We start from the raw sequence: 19,312 nt of genomic DNA on the forward strand, positions 1-19,312 counted from the left end.
GACATAGAGCTCCATATAAAGCAAATCTTTAGAGTGATGCTTCACTGCCTAGAGGAATCTGGCCCTCGACATGGACTTCTGTGGAGGGATGGGGGTGGGAACTGCCCTTCTAGGGGAAATTGCTGCCTCTTTTCCAATTAGTCAGAAGCTTGATGGAGGAAATAGGATTTCAGAAGTTGTTTGAATGATGGAAACAAGAGAACTGGCTAAATGGGGTCTGGAGAGCATGCTAAGTGTGAAGCCCAACTTGGGACAAGACCTGGGGGGCATTGGGCACTGTGATCCAATGTTTAGACACTATAAGAAACACAAAAAATGTACAAAGGGTAATGTGTAATGTGTAAGTGAAGTAGTGCACTGACTGTTCTTTGTCGTCCACAGGAGACTCTACCCTCCCAGTTCCTAAGTTACTCTATTGTTATTACACTCAAAGCTACAACCACAGTAGTTTTTAAGGGTGTTTAAGAATTAGTTTGCATACTGACATTCTCCAAGAGAAGGGGTGGGATTATTATTTTTTTCTTTCATTCAGTCATTCAGAAGTTCAGTGAAAGCTAATGAACATTTATTGCGCAGAAGTTACTATGCTAGAGATACAAGAGCAAATGCAACATGATCTGGTCCCTTTAGCCCTGTAGGATGTGCTAATAATAAAGAAAGGCAGTGATGAGCTCCATCTGCTCAGAGATACCTACCAACTTCAGGAAAGAAAGCCGACCCAGGAAAGAGACTCCCTGAGAAGGTGCGAGATAGCATGTCCTTAAAGAACTTAAACCATAAAGAGATGAATCTAGAAGGGTTGAGAATTGTTTTTTTTTTTAAGTAGGATTTGGCACATTCATACACACACAGCTGCCAGAATGCTACAGCGGTGTGAATCCAAAAACATTGTGTTTTATGGCCAGAAAGATGGAACTCTGGTGACATTTTGTATGTTTGGTGAAGCTGAGCTAAGCGGTGGAATACTGAACAAGGATGAAAAGCCTTGTCCTGGATGTTGCAGTTTTTGGTACCAGCAAGTTAGAGGGCGCATCGCTATGTCTCAGATATTGTGAAACTAATAGTTAATGGCTATCATTGTCTTATAGCATCTGAATCCAGCTTAAACGACAAGAGGCTTGCAGCTAAATGTGAAAGCGCATCACAACCATATGAGATGAAAACCAAAATTTCTGTGACTATTGATAGCCATAGATGACAGAGATGATGTTTATTACCACAGACAGTTAGATTTCTGTGTATATCAGAAAGAAAAAAATATAATGGAAACTTTTGAGAAGCTAATGTACTGACAGGAAATGCCCGAGTTAAAAACACATTGGTTAAGAAAAACCTTCATTTTTCACTCTCAAGATGAAACGTGGGCAACCTTAAGGGGCTTCCCAGGAGGCGCTAATGGTACAGAATCCCCCTGCCAAGGCAGGAGATGTAAGAGATGTGGGTTCAATCCCTGGGTTGAGAATATCCCTTGGAGGAGGGCATGGCAACCCACTCCAGTATCCTTGCCTGGAGAATCCCATGGACAGAGGAGCCTAGCGGGCTGCAGTCCGTTGGGTGGCAAAGAGTCTCACACGACTGAAGTGACTCAGCAGCAGCAGCAGCCCCCTGAGGGCCAGATTTGTGAGTCCCCCCTCTCCATTTTTAATTTCCATTGTTGTGTCATGCTTAATTAGAGGCTACCCATATTTCTGGAGTTCGTTACTCTGGGAGCATTACTTATGGAAAATTTCCGTAACCAGAAATCTCAATAGCTCTTAATTATTTTTTTACCTTTTTAAAATGTGGAAACTAGTTTAAAAAATATCTGCCATTGATAATTCAGGAAACTAAAGTGAAAGAAAATGCCTAGTTGGAAAAAAATTAATTAGCCTCAACTGGGTTTTACGATAATGCAAAACATTAATACTGGGTGTTCAGACATCAGGCAGCAGAAAAGAAGTTAGAACTTGTTATGATGGATTCTGGGCTTCCCTGGTGACTCAGATGGTAAAGAATCCACCTGCAATGCGGGAGACCTGGGTTTGATCCCTGGATAGGGAAGATCCCCTGGAGGAGGACACGGCAGCCCACTCCAGTTTTCCAGCCTGGAGAATCCCCATGGATGGAGGAGCCTGAGGGGCTACAGTCCATGGAGGGGCAAAGAGTTGGAAGCACAGCACATACGCTGGATTCTATTACGATGTATCTGCAGGACTTCTGGGACCTCATAACATGGCTAACCCTGAGGTTAGGGACCGTGCTGCAGTCTTTCTAAGCCCCTTGATACTCCCTGGTTAAAGAGATGCTCAGCACTGTTGAGGGAGATATTTTTAGGGAACCACAAGAAGAGTGCATGATTCATAATTGGAGTGTACATTAATAATCGGAAGAGAGCCTTGAAGAGGGTCATGTGAGAGTAGACGCATGTCTTCATACTGTTCCACAGGCAAGACGCACTTGGGTTTGTGATGACTCACTGAGGTCAACAGCACAGCACTTGTGGAGATTCCTAGCTGTCTAAAATTCGTCGTCGTCGTCTTCTTCTTCTTCTTTTTAAACAAGCCTGCTATTCTTCAAGTCCCAGGGATCTCTGACAAATTCTTCTGTTATTCCTTTTTCAAAAATGTTGTCAATTTTCAAAAACGTTTTCAATTGAGAACCTCTAATTTTAGCTAGATGTTGACCTGTGAGGTTTAAATAATCCATGCTAATGTGCAAGCAACTAATAGGCAATATCTGCTAATGGTTATTTGTACCTTAAAAGGTGACTTTGTCAATCAGATCAAATCTCTGGCTGGTAGGATGTGTTTGACATTTTTTATTTTTCATTGTCAGGGAGGCTACAGTGCTTCCCATGCGCCTTGTTCTCTTAAGTTGTTATCTCTAAAGCCATTTATTTCCCCTTCTTATATAATTAATTAGGAAATAAAATTCTTACAGCAAACGTTTAGCAATAAGAATTGCACATATACTTTTGCCTCCCCCTTGTCAATGATATAATAATATAAAATTTTTTTTTTTTTGAAAAACAGAAAAATGTCCTTGTCATCTTTTAACCTCGAGTTTTAATTTTTTTTTTGGCCATATCTTGCAGGACGTGGAACTTCCCAACTGGGTACTGAACCCGCGCCCCTTGCAGTGGAAGTATGGAGTCTTAACTACTGGACTGCCAGGAAAGTCTAGTATTTCAGATTACGTGACTTTTCCTACCCTTTTGGTTCATAGCCACAGACACATTCTGATGTAGTTTCAGCCATAATACAATTTGAGTTATGCTTGAGAAGTCTATGAGGTCATGTGTGCAAAATGACAGTGTTAATAGACACAATACCTGGAGTGTATGGAATGACAGGCTCTACTAAACACTTTATTCCACACTTTAAAATTTAGCCCCCACTGCGACACAGTGAAGCAGACAGAATCCTTGTCCTCATTTTCTGTTGAGGTGCGGTGAGGTTAAGCAACTTACTCAGGGTTACTCAACCCATAGGATGTGAAATCAGGCAGCTTGAGGTCAAATCCTCTTAAGGTCTGTTATTTTTATTAATAAGTCAGACCTGTTTTTCCACACCAGTGTAGACACTGCACGTCAGCACCGAGTATGCAAAGTTAGTAGATAAAAAAATGGATCTGCATCTTAATTTGCAGTTATTGCCAATAGCTAACTTTCCGACTTGTGTTTTTGGTGAATCCTGCTTTTTCACTTGTCTAAATTGTAGGTTTGCAAACATTTGAAGTCTCAAATATGAGCTCAAGAAAGATGGGTGTGATCTTCTGACAAGTTACCATCAAGGTCAGGGCTTCCCAGGTGGCTTAGTGGTAAAGATTCCCAAATGCAGAAGACACTGGTTTGATCCCTGGGTGGGGAAGATCCCCTGAAGAAGTAAATGGCAACCCACTCCAGTATTCTTGCCTGGAGAATGCCACAGACAGAGGAGCCCAGTGGGCTACATCTATGAAGTCGCAAGAGAGTCACACAGGACTGAGCACCAGAACAACCGCCGCCTTCAGGGTCAGGACAGCAGGTGTGATATTATTTCCTCTTGGTGGTTTGAATCCACAGACAGAACTGAAAAGATTCGACCTGAGAGAATTCCAGTCGTCTGGTCTGACATGTTCACAGGGGTTTAAAGAGCTACACACTGAGCATGGAGAGAGACACAAAATATGCGGTTTAATTACAATTGCTGCGGTGAATTCTGAGTGGATATTGCGTCTCCCACATGCGCTGACCACAATTTTCAGCCTGGCATCGGCTGAAAGCTTGAGGAATGTATTTCCAGTAATTGCCAGGCCACTTCATTGTTCCTGTGTATACATAAACACCGGGCTGTGATCGGAGTGGTCATGCTTGAGCTGTTATCTGAAATTCTCTCTGGCTATAAGGACTGACTCATCTAGCTTCTCCTGACAGCAGTTTCCATTGACTGTATTAGCTTTCTCTCACTTCAGTCAGGCGCGCAGCTCCAGTTAGGAGAGGAGAACAAAAACTGTGCAAAGCAGTAGACGTGCTCCTCATCCCAGATCAGATTGCTCAGACATCCCCTTGTCACTGCCTTCAGGGTCCTTTTTCCTGCGAGTGGAAAGAGAAGGTAAACAACTCCCAGCGGCTGGAGGTCCGGTACGTCCCTGCGCTGCGCAGGTTGAATGGTGAGGTTGCAAATGAGTGATTCAGTGGGAAACAGTGTCTGCGGCAAAGCCCTCGCCAGAAAGCTGCCTCCTGTCCCCGTGCTTCGTCACTCTTCCCCAGCCTGGCCTTTCCACCTTTCACCCCTGCCCCGTCATTATCTGCAGATGTTATCTGCCCAGCATATGTTGTAACCTAGAAGATTCTGAGGCTTGTTCCCACCCTCCCACCAGCCCCTCTGCAACTCGGGCACACAGTCCTTCCAAAGGGAGCGCAGAGAACGGCAGACATAGATTGAAATGCAGAAGGCAGTGAAGGAAAACGTGGTCCTTTTGGGTCACTATGTGGTAGAGGCTGTCATCTATGGGACCGCCATGTGATGATAGCTGTTTCAGCACAGTTTAAAAAGTAAATATTTATCTTCTGGGTCTGAAGGAATTTGAATCTATGCAATGGATGGCAAGATAAATTTTTTCTACCTTGAGTTCAATAAAAGAGACATTTTTAATGAAAGTTGGGACCCGCAGAATAGTCATTTTCCAACTCCTCAGTGTCTACCACAATCAAACCGTTGTTACAACTAAAAGTTTTCTTAACCACCATTTTGGGGGAAGAATGTAATCTTGTAGCTGCTAAATTAAGTAACATTGTACCTCATCCTACTATATCAGGATACAGTAACTATAAACAGCTTTACTACCTAATAAGCATGTGTATTGGTATAAAGCAAGGACAGTAGCCGACAGCAAGCAAAAAGTAGTCATTTCCCCCCAAACAGAAAGGTGAAAGTTAAGGTGTATAATTTGTCCAAGTGAAACTTGGCACTGAAAAAGTAAAATCAAATTGGATGACTGTGAAAGACAAAAGAGGGGATCAATTTGCTATTTTGTGAAAAATATGGATGCATATTTGAGAAGAAAACACTTTAATTCAGTATTTAGTGAGATTAACTTATTTAGAAAATCCCATGGACGGAGGAGCCTGGTGGGCTGCAGTCCATGGGGTCGCGAAGAGTCGGACACGACTGAAGCGACTTAGCAGCAGCAGTATTTAGTAACTTAAAAACTGCTTAATTTTGCTTACTACTTTTATTTATTTCTCCATCTAATTAATTTTGATTGTTTTATAGTCTTCCTAAACACAGAGAAAAAATGTAAAGCATAAATATTATATATCAAGAGATTCTTTAAAAAAATCAATGTCTTTTGGTGCTGACTTAATCCTCTCTGATATTATTTCAATCTATAGAAGGAAAAGCATTTTTAAACTCTCAGGAAAGCAGATGACTCTACCATTACTTATCAGTGATGCTGGGTGTTGCAAACCACTCTTTACATCTCACTTTCTTTCCATTTTCCCAGCATCTTTTTCATGGGGCAGCTGGGACCGAGGCAGCTTCAGACCCCAGAAGCAACTCTCCAGAGTCGCTGTAGAGACTGCAGTTTGTTCAAAGAAAATCTAAATTAAATTAATCTGAAATATCATTTTAAAGTTTTCTATTTCTTCCAGGCAGCAGACAGAGTTTTGCTAAAGGCTCATCAAGTACAGAGAACTGTTAAATAATATTCCCTTTGATAAAACAAAATTGTCCTGAGAAATCTTTGGAAATATTTCTACCATATGGCTCCTAGATAAGATCACAAGTGTTAAGTAATGTGGTAACTTTTAGCAGGTTAACAATCACAGCTTAAATTTCATAAGATCTCTGGGTAACCTCTGTGACCCAGAATCAAAGTCTTTGGTATTTGCTTTCACATACTTCTAAACAATAAGCTCCATTAGCAATCTTCTCAGATATTCTCAAGTAGTTTCATATTTGCAAGCGATGATCAATTTTGTAAAAACATACATTAGCCATTAAATTGATATTTCCCTTTGGGAAGCATTTTCATAAACATTTACATTTTCTCAAATAAAAGACTTCAGGTCTTTTAATCCTAATATTGTAGAGAGCCATTTATTGTGAAGCAAGAAAAAAAAAGAATGATAGGATTTGGGCCTAAATACATATAATTTATTGGGATTATTTTGCTTGGTGCAAATAGTGTTTTAAGTGATATTTTGCAAGTTTGTCCCTGTTTATTCTTTCTGAATCAAGTTTCTTCTTTATTTTCCCAGCTCTATCACTAACTAGTTATGTGATCCTAGGCATTTAGCTTAATCCTTTAGGACCTCAGTTCCCTCAACTGTAGGATGCTGTATGTAGGGATTGACTACTTGGTTGCTAAGATCTTTTCTGGTCTTGAAAACCTATGACACCGTGGTCCCTGTCTTGTAGCAGCTCATCTGTTCCTAGTCACAATCCAGAAACAGTTGAAAGGGAACAGTACAAGTGTCACCACCTATAGGTAGAAAATATATTGCAAAAAGAAAGAATATCCAGGTAAAGAACATCGAAAAAAGAAGACTAGGACTTCCTTTAAAGCTTTCCAAATTCCAAACTCCATCCGCAACCATATACCTGAATGCTTCTCTTTTCTTTTTCTTCTTCCACTATTACTGCAGGTTCTCATCTATGTTATAGCTACACAATTAGCTTTATTTTCCTTACGTGTCTTTTAAAAACTTGGCAGGTTGACTCAGATGTTGAGATTTTACAATATATGAAAAGTTTCATGACTTCAATATTCTTAAAGACTTTCTTGAGATACATGGCTCTGCTCTTCATGCTGATCCGAATGTCAGGTTAAATATTCATGAAAAAAAGATGCGTGCGAACCACCTGGAGGAAAGTTTGGGTCATTTTCTAATTGAAGATGTTGTGGCTCTATGGATGCAATTTTTAATGATAGCAAAACAAAACCATTCCAGCATTGTTAGCTTTCACATACTGTAGATAAATTGAAGTTCAGCTTCAGCTCTTCTCTCTGTACAGCTAGGAGGAAACCTTCCCTCAAAGAAAAATGAACAATTAGAAGAAGAAGAAGAAAAAGGAGAAGAAAAAAAAAAACCTTGATAAATTAAGAAATCATCTAACAGTTAAACTGACACTCCATATGCAGAGGAAACAATTTCCATGCATGTTATAAAAAAATGTGTTAAATCAACTAACATTGATATAACTTCAAGCAATTAGGGGAACGCTAATAGTGATATGAGTCTTCAGCTGTAAATAATTATGCTGCCCCAAGGCTACGCTTTAATTCTTGGCTTGCTGTATCTATAAACAATAATCAAACTGCAAAGCAAGTTGTGTTGTTTTTGTTCACAGTTTGTGAAATGATTTTTATACCCTACAGTGACGCTGATGGCTATTTTGACCTTCAAGAACTCCGGCCTGTGAGGCTAAGAGCTAATGTGTACTTTCATCGATCTGAGTTGGAGACACACAGCGGGTTATACTGCCTGTTTTCCACGAGCACAAAAGCCGCTATCGTCAATCAGTGTGTGTTGTGAAAAGGGGGCTTGCCGCTGTGACTCAATAAATGGGGACATTAGGAGGAAATGTTATAATTGCTGCTACCCACATCTTGTTAATGAGTAATGTACAGTTAGACACCATGCAGTTGCAGCTAAACTGTTTATACAATTTATTCTTATGTTGCAACTAACATTTAACATAATGAAGTATCATAATTGCAACCATTAAAGTCAAGATTAAGATTTGTTTAATTAGAATTAAGAAAATGTAAAACAGAAAACTACTTTCAAACCCCGGATAGACAGGGTGGATTTGGTGGTAGGAAAGAGAGAAACGCGTGGGGTGCTAGGGCCAGACGTTGTATACATAAAATTGTGTGTTGGAGGTCTGTTCCTTGGATTTTTTTTTTCATGCTCTCGTCAAAAGTGTAGAGGAAAACAAAATATAAAAGGCATTAACTTGACCACGTATAAATCTAGACTGTTATTATTCAGATCGTTAGAGTTGTAGCTTTTAAATTTCAGAATTTACATTACCTCTGGGCTAAACAAATAATATCTTAAAACACACAACTCATATTACCATCAATGCAAGTTATCAAATGAATTAGGGAGGAAACAAGCTCCTGACTTTGTATAGGAAATGTCATAACTTTGTAAAGCCAAATGGACATTAAACCTCCACTTTAATTATCTACATGTCCAAACACAGGCCCTTATATAATATGATATTTTTACATAAGCGGAGGGACAAAACACGGTTAGTGGAATGCTTTGAGGAAATATGGCTTGTCCAAATTCATTAAGTGAAGCCATTTCATTTAGGTCATGTCGTGTTTTCCTCCCCTTTTCTGTGTTGCTAAATGCTGAAAAGTTCCAAGGTGCTACCCGCAAATGGAACTGTTGGGGATTTTTCTCTGAGAACTGCTTTTTCACCTTCTAGTGCTCTATTTCCGAGCAACTCAAAAATGCCAGTGTTTTTCCCTAGGTCTATGCTCTGTCCTCAACTTTCTTTAGTTTGGGTGAGAACGTCTCCCCGTGTTTCTACTGAATCTGTCAATATTAGACTACACTGTACGCAGAGTTCAGAGGAGAGAGTGGTGGGTTTGGACAAAGGAGGTCTGAGTTCTTCAAATCCACGTCCATCTGCTTTTATGACTTAAGCTGATCATCTGAAATCTTTTGCCTTCATTTCTTCTTTAGACCGATTAGGTTATGTACATCTGTCCTACTCACCCCACAAAAGTTTAGGGGGACTCTAATGCCCAAATATAATTGAAGTCACTGAAAATTTAATGTGCCAAAGAAAGGGAACTTGTGGTTCACTTCATTGAGATGGACTCATACTGATTTCATCAATTGCAGACTGTAGCTTGAAATGGGGATAAAAGACAGGGTAATATTTCATTACCCTCAAAAGAAACACTATTATTTTCTTCTTTTCTTATATCTTATACACACCTTATTGAGAAGGTTTGTGTCAAGTTAATATCAAGTCTTTGTTTATAAACTTTAAGTAAAATTTAAACAAGCACTGCTGATTACCTCAAACACAGAAATCATGGGTCCCTTCTTAGTTATTCCTCAACTGAGCTGTAAAACACTCTAAACGTAAAAAGTAAATGATGATCTGATTTTTGTAGCAATATATAGTCCAAGATAATGATGTTTGAAAGCTCTATCTGATTGGCTTGCTGTTACAGTGTGGTATGCAATTGTTGATGTCAGATATCTTGGTTTACTATGGAATTTATTTTTATAGTCTGCTTCCTTCCTCTCCATTATAAATTTAAGATGACAGGCTGTTACTTCTTGTATATACTTAAGACTTTATATAAAATTTGAGTTTATCAACTTATAGAACCACTTAAGAACTTCAGCTTACGAATGCTATTAAATTCATATGTTTAATTATTCTACCACTACTTACCGAGTCCTAATATGCATCCTATTGCTAGATACTCAGTAAAAAGCATGCGTGAAGAAGAATAGGGTGATTTGAAGAGGAGGGAGTGATTAATGGCTTACACTTTGGACACATTATATGGAGCTTCCTGTGAGACTTCCTAAAGAATTGGATCAATTGATGAAATTACCAATTACCATTGTCTGATAGATCTAGTTGTTAAGATCTAGCAACTTTTATGGAGAAGGCGATGGCACCCCACTCCAGTACCCTTGCCTGGAAAATCCCATGGATGGAGGAGCCTGGTAGGCTGCAGTCCATGGGGTCGCTAAGAGTTGGACATGACTGAGTGACTTCACTTTCACTCTTTACTTTCATGCATTGGAGAAGGAAATGGCAATCCACTCCAGTGTTCTTGCCTGGAGAATCCCAGGGACAGGGGAGCCTGGTGGGCTGCCGTCTGTGGGGTTGCACAGAGTCTGACACGACTGAAGCGACTTAGCAGCAGCAGCAGTAGCAGCAACTTTCATGAAGGTTTAAAAGTCACACTTTGTTGGACTTCCCTGGCAGTCCAGTGGCTGAGACTCTGCCTTCCAATGCAGGGAGCATGAGTTTGATCCCTGGTAGGGGAACTAAAGTCCCCTACCTTAGGAGGAGAATGGGACGACAGAGGATGAGATGGCTGAATGGCATCACTGACTTGATGGACGTGAGTCTGAGTGAACTCCGGGAGATGTCCATCATGGACAGGGGGTTGCAAAGAGTTGGACACGACTGAGCGGCTGAACTGAACTGGACTGACCTTAGGCATGGGGTGCGGCCAAAAAGTAAAAAATAAAATAAAATGTGCATTTTGTGGAAAAATTGACAGTGTTCAAGATACTGATATTATAACTAGTTAGCTCCTGGTGTTATATGAATAATTTAAAAATTGTGGACAATTATTTTTAACTTGGTAATAAATAAAATTATGGCTGTTTGAGATAGGACATTATTATATATTCTAAACCTAATTCACACGTGCATTTGAGTGCAGGAACTTGCTTTAACTTAACTACTCTTGGTGTTTAAGGCTTCCTGCTCTTCTTCCCCTCCTCCCCTCCTTCCTTTCTTCTTTCCTTCCTCCTTCTCACTTGGATGCACCTGTGCGTATTGAGCACCTGCAATGTGACAAGCATGAATGAGTTTAAGTTTTATTTAATTTAATTACATATAATTTTAAATTTATTTATTTAATTTATTTTGGCTGATTTTAACTTAATTAAAAAATCTGAAGCAGTATACAGTATTTTCCGCTAAACACAACTTCATTTTTTTTGTAAGACTATATTTCTCTTCAGTTGTTGAATTGTGAGAGATATCACTGTTGTGTTCTAGAGAACATTTTGGGCATATGTATTGTTGCTAGTATAACACAGAAATACATTATGGATCTAGTTGGTGTAAATGGATTGACTTCTTTTGAAATATTTTTTAATTTACCAAAATAACACTGCAATGTATATATTTGACTATTTTATGAAGATTGCATGAATTACAGTGATAATGATATAAATTTTAACTTATAATCATATTAATGTACTTATTATTTTAATTACCTTTTAATAAAAGATACTATAGTTAAAAGTTGGGCTTCCCTTGTAGCTCAGTCGGTAAAGAATCTGCCTGCAATGCAGGAGACACAGGAGTCACAGGTTCAATCTCTGGGTTGTGAAGATCCTCTGGAGAAGGAAATGGCAACCCACTCCAGTATTCTTGCCTGGAAAATCCCATGGACACAGGAGCCTGGAAGGTTACAGTCTATGGGGTCGCAAGAGTTGGACACGACTGGGTGACTAAGCATACGTAGTTAAAAGTTAAGTATGGACACATTAAAAGATTCAAGACAAAGACATGCCATTGATACAGAATTGTGACTGAGCGACTTCACTTTTACTTCTCACTCTCATGCATTGGAGAAGGAAATGGCAACCCACTCCAGTGTTCTTGCCTGGAGAATCCCAGGGACAGGGAGCCTGGTGGGCTGCCGTCTATGGGGTCGCACAGAGTCGGACACGACTGAAGCGACTTAGCAGCAGCAGCAGCACAAGAGAACTGGAACAGTAAATGAAAGAAGAGAACAGAAGGAGGTATCAAAGATTTCATTAAGAATGGCAAATGCAATTACGACAGCAGAGCGCATCAGAGAAGATGGTTTGTTTACTGTGTACACAAAGTTTTAAGATGAGCAAGTTGACAATGTAAGATATTTTCTGGAATTCATAGTGAATTTGGTAAGAAGTTTCCTCTCAACAGTCAAAAGGAATCAATGAAATGAGATGCCTGAAAGCAAAACTGAATGTCCAAAAAAACTGTTTTTAAGCGATTTCTAATAGAATCTGAGCTTGTAAAATTGACTAGTTTCGAGAAAGTGTGAATTCTTACACACACACAGAAAACCTCCATTTTTTAGCTGGAGAGATGATTAAAGAAATGATTTAAGTTCTGGCAATTTGGTGAGAAAATTATGAGGATTAGACTAAATAATATTTCATACAAAGTAAAAAATCTTTGGTTAAGCTACCATATATTTGCCTGTAGAATAAAAGACCTTACTAACAATTTCAGAGAGCAATGTACTCAAAATTTTATAAATTTCAAATACTATTTTTAAGCTTTAGATGAATTTCAAGATGTAAGACACTGTCCTCTCAATGCCTTGGACACATGTTTTTTTCTCAAAGGACTTTGAAATTTATGAAGAAATGTTGTCAATTCATGGCTTAAAAAATTGAACCAACGGTGCAAATATCTTTGCATCCTGCATCTACCAAAGAATTTCATCTAGATATATAAATTGTAGTTTTTAAAATAATGGACACGGTTCCAGTTATGTTAGACAGCAAATCAAGTTTTGCTGAAATTTTGCAACAAAAGACTGATGCTTCTCTTCTTTGTTCCATTGTATAATACAGATTGGAAATATTTGTGCAGGGTTTTCTGAAGCAGATTCTATGAAAAATACTGTGGATATGGTTATTAAAATCATTCCACAGAGATGTGCAAATGACATTAATTATCACCAGGTTATAGAAATGTTGAAATAAATAGAAGAAAAGAATTTGATGATCTATGTTCTTGTCATTACTCACTGGTGGGATCATAGAAGAATTTTACAAAGGTTTACTGTGCTGTTAACTCCAACATAAAGAACGCTCAATATATTCAATGTTCAATAATCAAAGGCAAAAATAACAACGTGATTTATAATTTCTCTCCAAAAACACACAGCATATAAATGAGCCAAATTTGAAGCTCCAAAGAAAGGAAATCTTATTTGTAACTTTGGTAGGTGGGTGTAAGAATTTATGTTGAAATCAATAATAATGACTTTATGATCAATAATAATGATCATACAAGAATCAACATGCAGAATATTTTAACTGTAATCAACAGCATTACGTACATTGGCTCTTGAAATTGCAAAAAATTTGAAGGAAGCTTTGTTAATATTGACAAAGTTTCTTTTCAGTTTCTATACTATCCTTTTGAATTCAATGTTAGTAATACTGAGTTGGCACAAGCATTAGTGGGTTTACTTAACTTGTACAGACATAATTTTGAGATTAATGTGCTTTTGGATAAAGTCAAATAAGTCTTTTAAATGAGATGAACCAGCCAGTTTTGTTAATGTGGATACAAACATTATTTTAAAAACAACCTATTTTTGGCTGGAGGTGGGATGGTTGATTCAGTTATTGGAAAACTATTAAGAATGTTTGGAACAATGTGACTTTTCAACTATAAATGTGATGAAATCTAAATATTGTTCAAGAATTTTCTATGAAAATTAAAATGTGATTTTGAAGACTTTTGTACAAAATAAGAAATCAAATAGTTTGCTATTTTTTAAAAAATATTTGTTACATTCTGAAATAATAATGCTTTGGAAATATTTGGTAAACTAAATACATTATTAAAATAATTCTGACCTATGACCTATTTCTTTTTACTTTTAAAAGAAGTGACTATTAGAAAATTTAAAGTTACATTTTTGTTTCCATTGAACAATGCTGATCTAAGTAAATCTTGCCTTTCTTTGTTTGTCTTCACTTATATTCATATCTAGATTGGTTTAATGAAAAATTATTCTTCATTTTTCAATGAAGAAGACTTTCCAAGAGTTTTTCATGAGTTATTTGGTCTGTAAAAATTACCTAGTCCACTCTTAATCAGCTTAGTCCATATATTGCAACTGCCAACTAAATTCCTTTTCTTCTATTACATCTATGCTTTTAAAATAAATGAAAGTTGCTCAGTTGTGTCCGACTCTTTGCACCCTATGGACTATACAGTCCATGGAAATCTCCAGGCCAGAATACTGGAGTGGGTAGCCTTTCCCTTCTCCAGGGGATCTTCCCAACCCAGGGATTGAAACTAGGTCTCCCGCATTGCAGGAGGATTCTTTACCAGCTGAACCACCAGGGAAGCCCTCAATGCTTTTAGGTAAAGATTGAATCTGTAAATGGTTTTTCGATATTATTGTTATATTTGAACACCAAAATGAAACAGATGGTCTTTAGTGTGTATATCTAGATTTGGTTTAATATTTGATTATATTATTTAAACTCTATTTCCCTCTACTTGGGTGTATGAGTCACAGCATAAAATCATATTTTCTTCTCTATTATAGTAAATAGAAAGGTTGTGATTTGAATTAGATACATCTCTACTATGTACCATTTCTAGATTTACCATACAATTATCAACTGTTTTACTTTCTGCGTGTCCTCTGCATAGTGTTAGCTGAGAATAGATGGCAGGCTGCTTCTAGGTCTACGGTCAGTAACCCACAGGTGATTATCTCACTGGGGTTTGAGAAAGTCTTGGAGACAATAGATCTGTGATTGTTTTTCTCTTTGAGTTCAGCCTCTGACTTTGTCATCATTGGAATTACAGAGCTGATTCTGAGTAGACAGATCTGTTGTCCTTGCTTGGGTCCAGATGAACCACAGTGAACATCTAGATGGCATTTCATGAATATGTTTTTTTTCTTAATGTTTTATATTCTCTGCCTACTCCCTGTAAAAGGAAAACTAGGAGCTTCTGATAGTCACATTTTTTTTTAATGGAGGGAATGAACCAATTGGTGATACATCTTGATAAAAGGAAAGTATTTGGAATAATAGTGAGTTCAGAGTACCAGAGGGACACAGAAAATCTGCCAATTATAAAGGGCTCTGGATCAGCAAAGGGAAGGAATGAAACTGAGCACGAAGCAATGGGAGCACCTACTATATGCTGAAGGATATGCATTATTTTAGACATCAAACTGTGGTTGGCTGGGATTGAGGGACGCAACTGCTACAAGAGAAGAAGACAACAATGGTCGTAGACCACCTGGGGTTATTGACCATTTGTCCATTGATTTTAGGTCATCAATAAGCAAGTATGAGATACACAAAAACCTACAAATACAGTAATATCGTGAGTGCTGTGATTACTGTGTTCACACAATGATGGCAGAAGGCATGTAGGAAGAAACCTTTATCCACCTGGAGAATGACAGCAACAAGGACTAGGAGTTTGCCAAGTATACAAGTGGAGTAAATGCAGTCTAGAGAGAAGGAACTCTAGAAAAGGGAAAAGGTTAAAAAAATTACAATTATAAAAGGTACAGAATAGCCAGAGCCTTGATGTGGGAGAGGGTTTCTGTTTAGGCTCTTGGACACACAGGTGCAGGCAGTGGAATTAATCATGGCTGAATTAAGTCTTTAAAACTACCAGGGGTTTGGGTCTCTCTGAATTTTCTATCCCCATGTATGCTGTCCATGGCTAAGAAAGGTGACAATAAACAGTTAAAGTGAAAAAGAAAACAAAATTATCTGAAATATTGAACCAAGGGTATAGGAACAACGTCTGTAGGAGAGCAATTTTTAAATTCCAGAGGGCAGATGACAACTGACTCATGCAATTGCAGATCACTAATTAAGCATTTTCTTTTTTAATAGCCTCCTTCAGAGGCAAAACTCTATGGCTGCTGGATCTGAAGCCAGTCCACACCAATCAATATCAATCTGCTGCCAAATGTTATTAAATATCTCTTTGATACCTATTTACAACTCAGAAAATAATTTCGCTGCCAAGGGATTGTAAATGTGTGAAAAGAACCTCTGACAGCTTGCCTCACTCACTGTCTACAGCTCCGCGTCTGGGTGCTCAAACCAGGAGACTAAGATGAAGGACATAATTAAGGAAACATATGAAGGCTAGCACTGGGCTGGAGATTAATTAGCTCTGCGTCAATAATCTCATCAATATCCGATTAACAAATGACACATTGCCCAATGAAACGTATTGATTCATGCACACTCCTCACTGTTAATAAATTGAAGCTGCTTTGCTAAATGAGAAAGCTGACAAAATAATAGGCTGCTAATACTGCACCGCTATTGTGATAAAAAACATAAAATTAGCCTGAAGTATACAGTACTTAATTTAGGAGGACTGTCACTCCACTTATGAAGCTTGTTAATGAATGACAAGAAAAGCAAAAGGAATTTTATGGATAAGTTACTCCAGAGGGCTAGGAGAATTTCCTGAGGGCAGACATTTGAAAAGTAGAGTATGCATATACATGGCCCTAAGCCTGAATGTGTTTCTTAGTTGGTGTGTATGAAAAAAGTTTTGTTTACTTGTAAGGACACATACCCAATAATACGAGAAATGTCTCAAATTTTGGAAGTAATCCTTTAATATTTATCCATATGAGATAACGTTGATCGTATCAAGGCGTATTGTTGTTAATCTCTGTCTTAAGGGATGAAGAGCAAATGATTTTTTTTAAATTTATTTTTATACTATTTTACAGGTTATACTTCATTTAGAGTTGTTACAAAAATGTTGGCTGTATTCCTCCTGTTGTATAATACGTCCTTGAGCCTGTCTTACACCCAACAGTTTGTACCTCCCCCTCCCTCACCACGTTACCCCTCCCGCCACGGGTAACAGTTTGTTCTCTATATCCGTAAGTCTGTTTCCTTTTGGCTTTTTTTATTCATTTGTTGCATTTTTTAGATTCTACATGTAAGTGATATCATACGATCTTAATCTTTCTCTGTCCGACTTTTTTTCACTCAGCATCACGCCCTCCAAGTCTGTCCACGGAGAGCAACTGGTGTTAAACAAACCTGGTCCCGGTGAGCCTATGTGAAGTAGAGAGTGTGTGTACTTCTCACGGAAACCATTATCTGGTAACTGCTTTGCACACCACGTGACAGCGTCGCGGGAGTCCCCATCTGTAACACACGCCAACGTCTACACACTTACCTCTGCACACTTACCTCTGCACACTTGCTCCTCACTGAGCCCATTTTCTGAGTTAGGCAGTTTCCAAACCAGGCCAGCCCGTCATTGCTGTTGGGAAGGCAAGAGCAATTATAATTTATTTTTCTCTTTAGCTCATGACAGAAAGGTGGTAATAGGCTTGGGCAGGAGGGGAGCGAAGTGACGATTGCGACGGTGAGAGCTCGATATCTGTGGGCGACCTACTGAGACTGTGGTCAGGAAAAATGAAGGGACCGCGTGTGGCTGAGCAGAGAAGGCTCTGCTAATGAGAGGCTGCTCCTATGTCCCCACGGCTACAGAGACCACAGCTTCTGCCCCTAGGACATCCCCTGGAGCCCTGGTGTACGAGGACCCCTCTGAGGACAAAGCAGTTAAGATACAGAAACATCTGCTGGCAGAAAAATTTTTCTCCAAACACATGGTCCCAGGAAAATGAGGCTTCCCCTGTGGCTCAGTGGTAAATAATGCAGGAGATGCAGGTTCGATCCCTGGGTCAGGAAGATCCCCTGGAGGGGAGGATGGCAACCCACTCAAGTATTCTTGCCAGAAAAATCTCATGGACGCAGGAGACTGGCAGGCTGCAGTCCTTGGGCTTGCAAAGAGTTGGACACGACTGAAACAACTGAGCACAAAGAAAATGCAACAAGAGAAGGAATTAGGAGTGCATTAACTCCTATGGGTCATTAGCATGTTACCACTGGGGACCACCTGACGTAGTGAGAAACTTACTACCCCAGTTCTTCACGTCACCAGATCCCCCTTCCTCTTCTCTAATGTGCACTTTGAGGAGGCAGAGACCAAGACAGAAGTGGCTCTCAGAGACCTATTAGGGCATTAGTGTTAGGATGTAACCCGGGCATTTCAGACTGTTCAATCTCCTGCCAAGTCTGCCCTGCATTCCTAGATGCTCATAATTCAAATCCCTGATTGAGGACCAGAGACTTTTCAACATCAGGAATCTTTAAAGAAAAATCAAGGGACATCCCTGGTAGTCTGGTGTTAAGACTACACTTTCAGTGCAGGGGGCATGGGTTCTATCCGTGGTTGGGGAACTTAAATCCCACATGCCATATGATACGGTCAGTCTGCCCCGACTCCCCGCCCCAAATAAACAAACAATAGCCAACCACCTCCCAAAAAACAAACAATAAAACCTCATGTCATTTTAAGCAGTAGTCTGGAAAAAGGTCTGAAAAAAAAATCAAAGCAAAAACGTAATGTAAGGAGCCTCAGGAAACTTGAGTTAAAACTCTACCTTGCTATGAAGTGGCTGTGGGAGCTTGAAAACTTACTTAACCATCCTGTATCTCAGATTCTTTATCTACAAATGAGAGATTAGACTAGATGTTCTCTGATCTTCCTAAGGGCAGTAAGATTTATGGAGCACCATCAAGATATATGTCCATATCTGTATGTTAAGCAGGTTGGAATGATTTTCAGTACAACAATTACTGAAAAAATAGGCTTTCCTGTATCCAAGAATACTCACCAGAATTCTCTATTCCTAGTAATTCTGGTCTTCAGGGCATGAATATTCAGTATCTTACTGGGGTGTATGGATAAGCACCCACAACTTCTTCACTTCAGTTCAGTTCAGTCACTCAGTCGTGTCTGACTCTTTGTGACTCCATGGACAGCAGCATGCCAGGCTTCCCTGTCCATCACCAACTCTCATTGAATCAGTGATGCCACCCAACCATCTCATCTTCTGTCATCCCCTTCTCCTCCTGCCTTCAATCTTTTCCAGCATCAGGGTCTTTCCCAGTGAGTCAGTTCTTCGCATCAGGTGGCCAAAGTATTGGAGTTTCAGCTTCAGTGTCAGTCCTTCCAATGAACACCAAGGACTGATTTCCTTTAGGATGGACTGGTTGGATTTCCTTGCAGTCCAAGGGGGCTCTCAAGAGTCTTCTCCAACACCACAGTTCGAAAGCATCAATTCTTCAGCACTCACTTTCTTTATAGTTCAACTCTCACATCCATACATGACTACTGGAAAAGCCATAGCTTTGACTAGATGGACCTTTGTTGGCAAAGTAATGTCTCTGATTTTTAATATGCTGTCCAGGTTGGTCATAACTTTTCTTCCAAGGGGTAAGGGTCTTTTAATTTCATGG

At 39.2% G+C, this 19,312-nt stretch overlaps 1 protein-coding gene across 1 annotated transcript in view; it reads left to right on the top strand.

Annotated features, from left to right (window-relative positions):
• The window catches only part of LOC109576755 (uncharacterized), a 366,105-nt gene that overhangs the window by 56,376 nt on the left and 290,417 nt on the right, over positions 1-19,312 (top strand). The window contains exons 3-4 of the mRNA XM_070778427.1: positions 16,723-16,878; positions 16,992-17,104. The gene's annotated coding sequence lies outside the window, so the exon portion shown is untranslated. The remainder of the gene's footprint in view (positions 1-16,722; positions 16,879-16,991; positions 17,105-19,312) is intronic.

Source organism: Bos indicus, chromosome 23 (assembly GCF_029378745.1).
Source record: "Bos indicus isolate NIAB-ARS_2022 breed Sahiwal x Tharparkar chromosome 23, NIAB-ARS_B.indTharparkar_mat_pri_1.0, whole genome shotgun sequence".
Lineage (NCBI taxonomy): Eukaryota > Metazoa > Chordata > Mammalia > Artiodactyla > Bovidae > Bos > Bos indicus.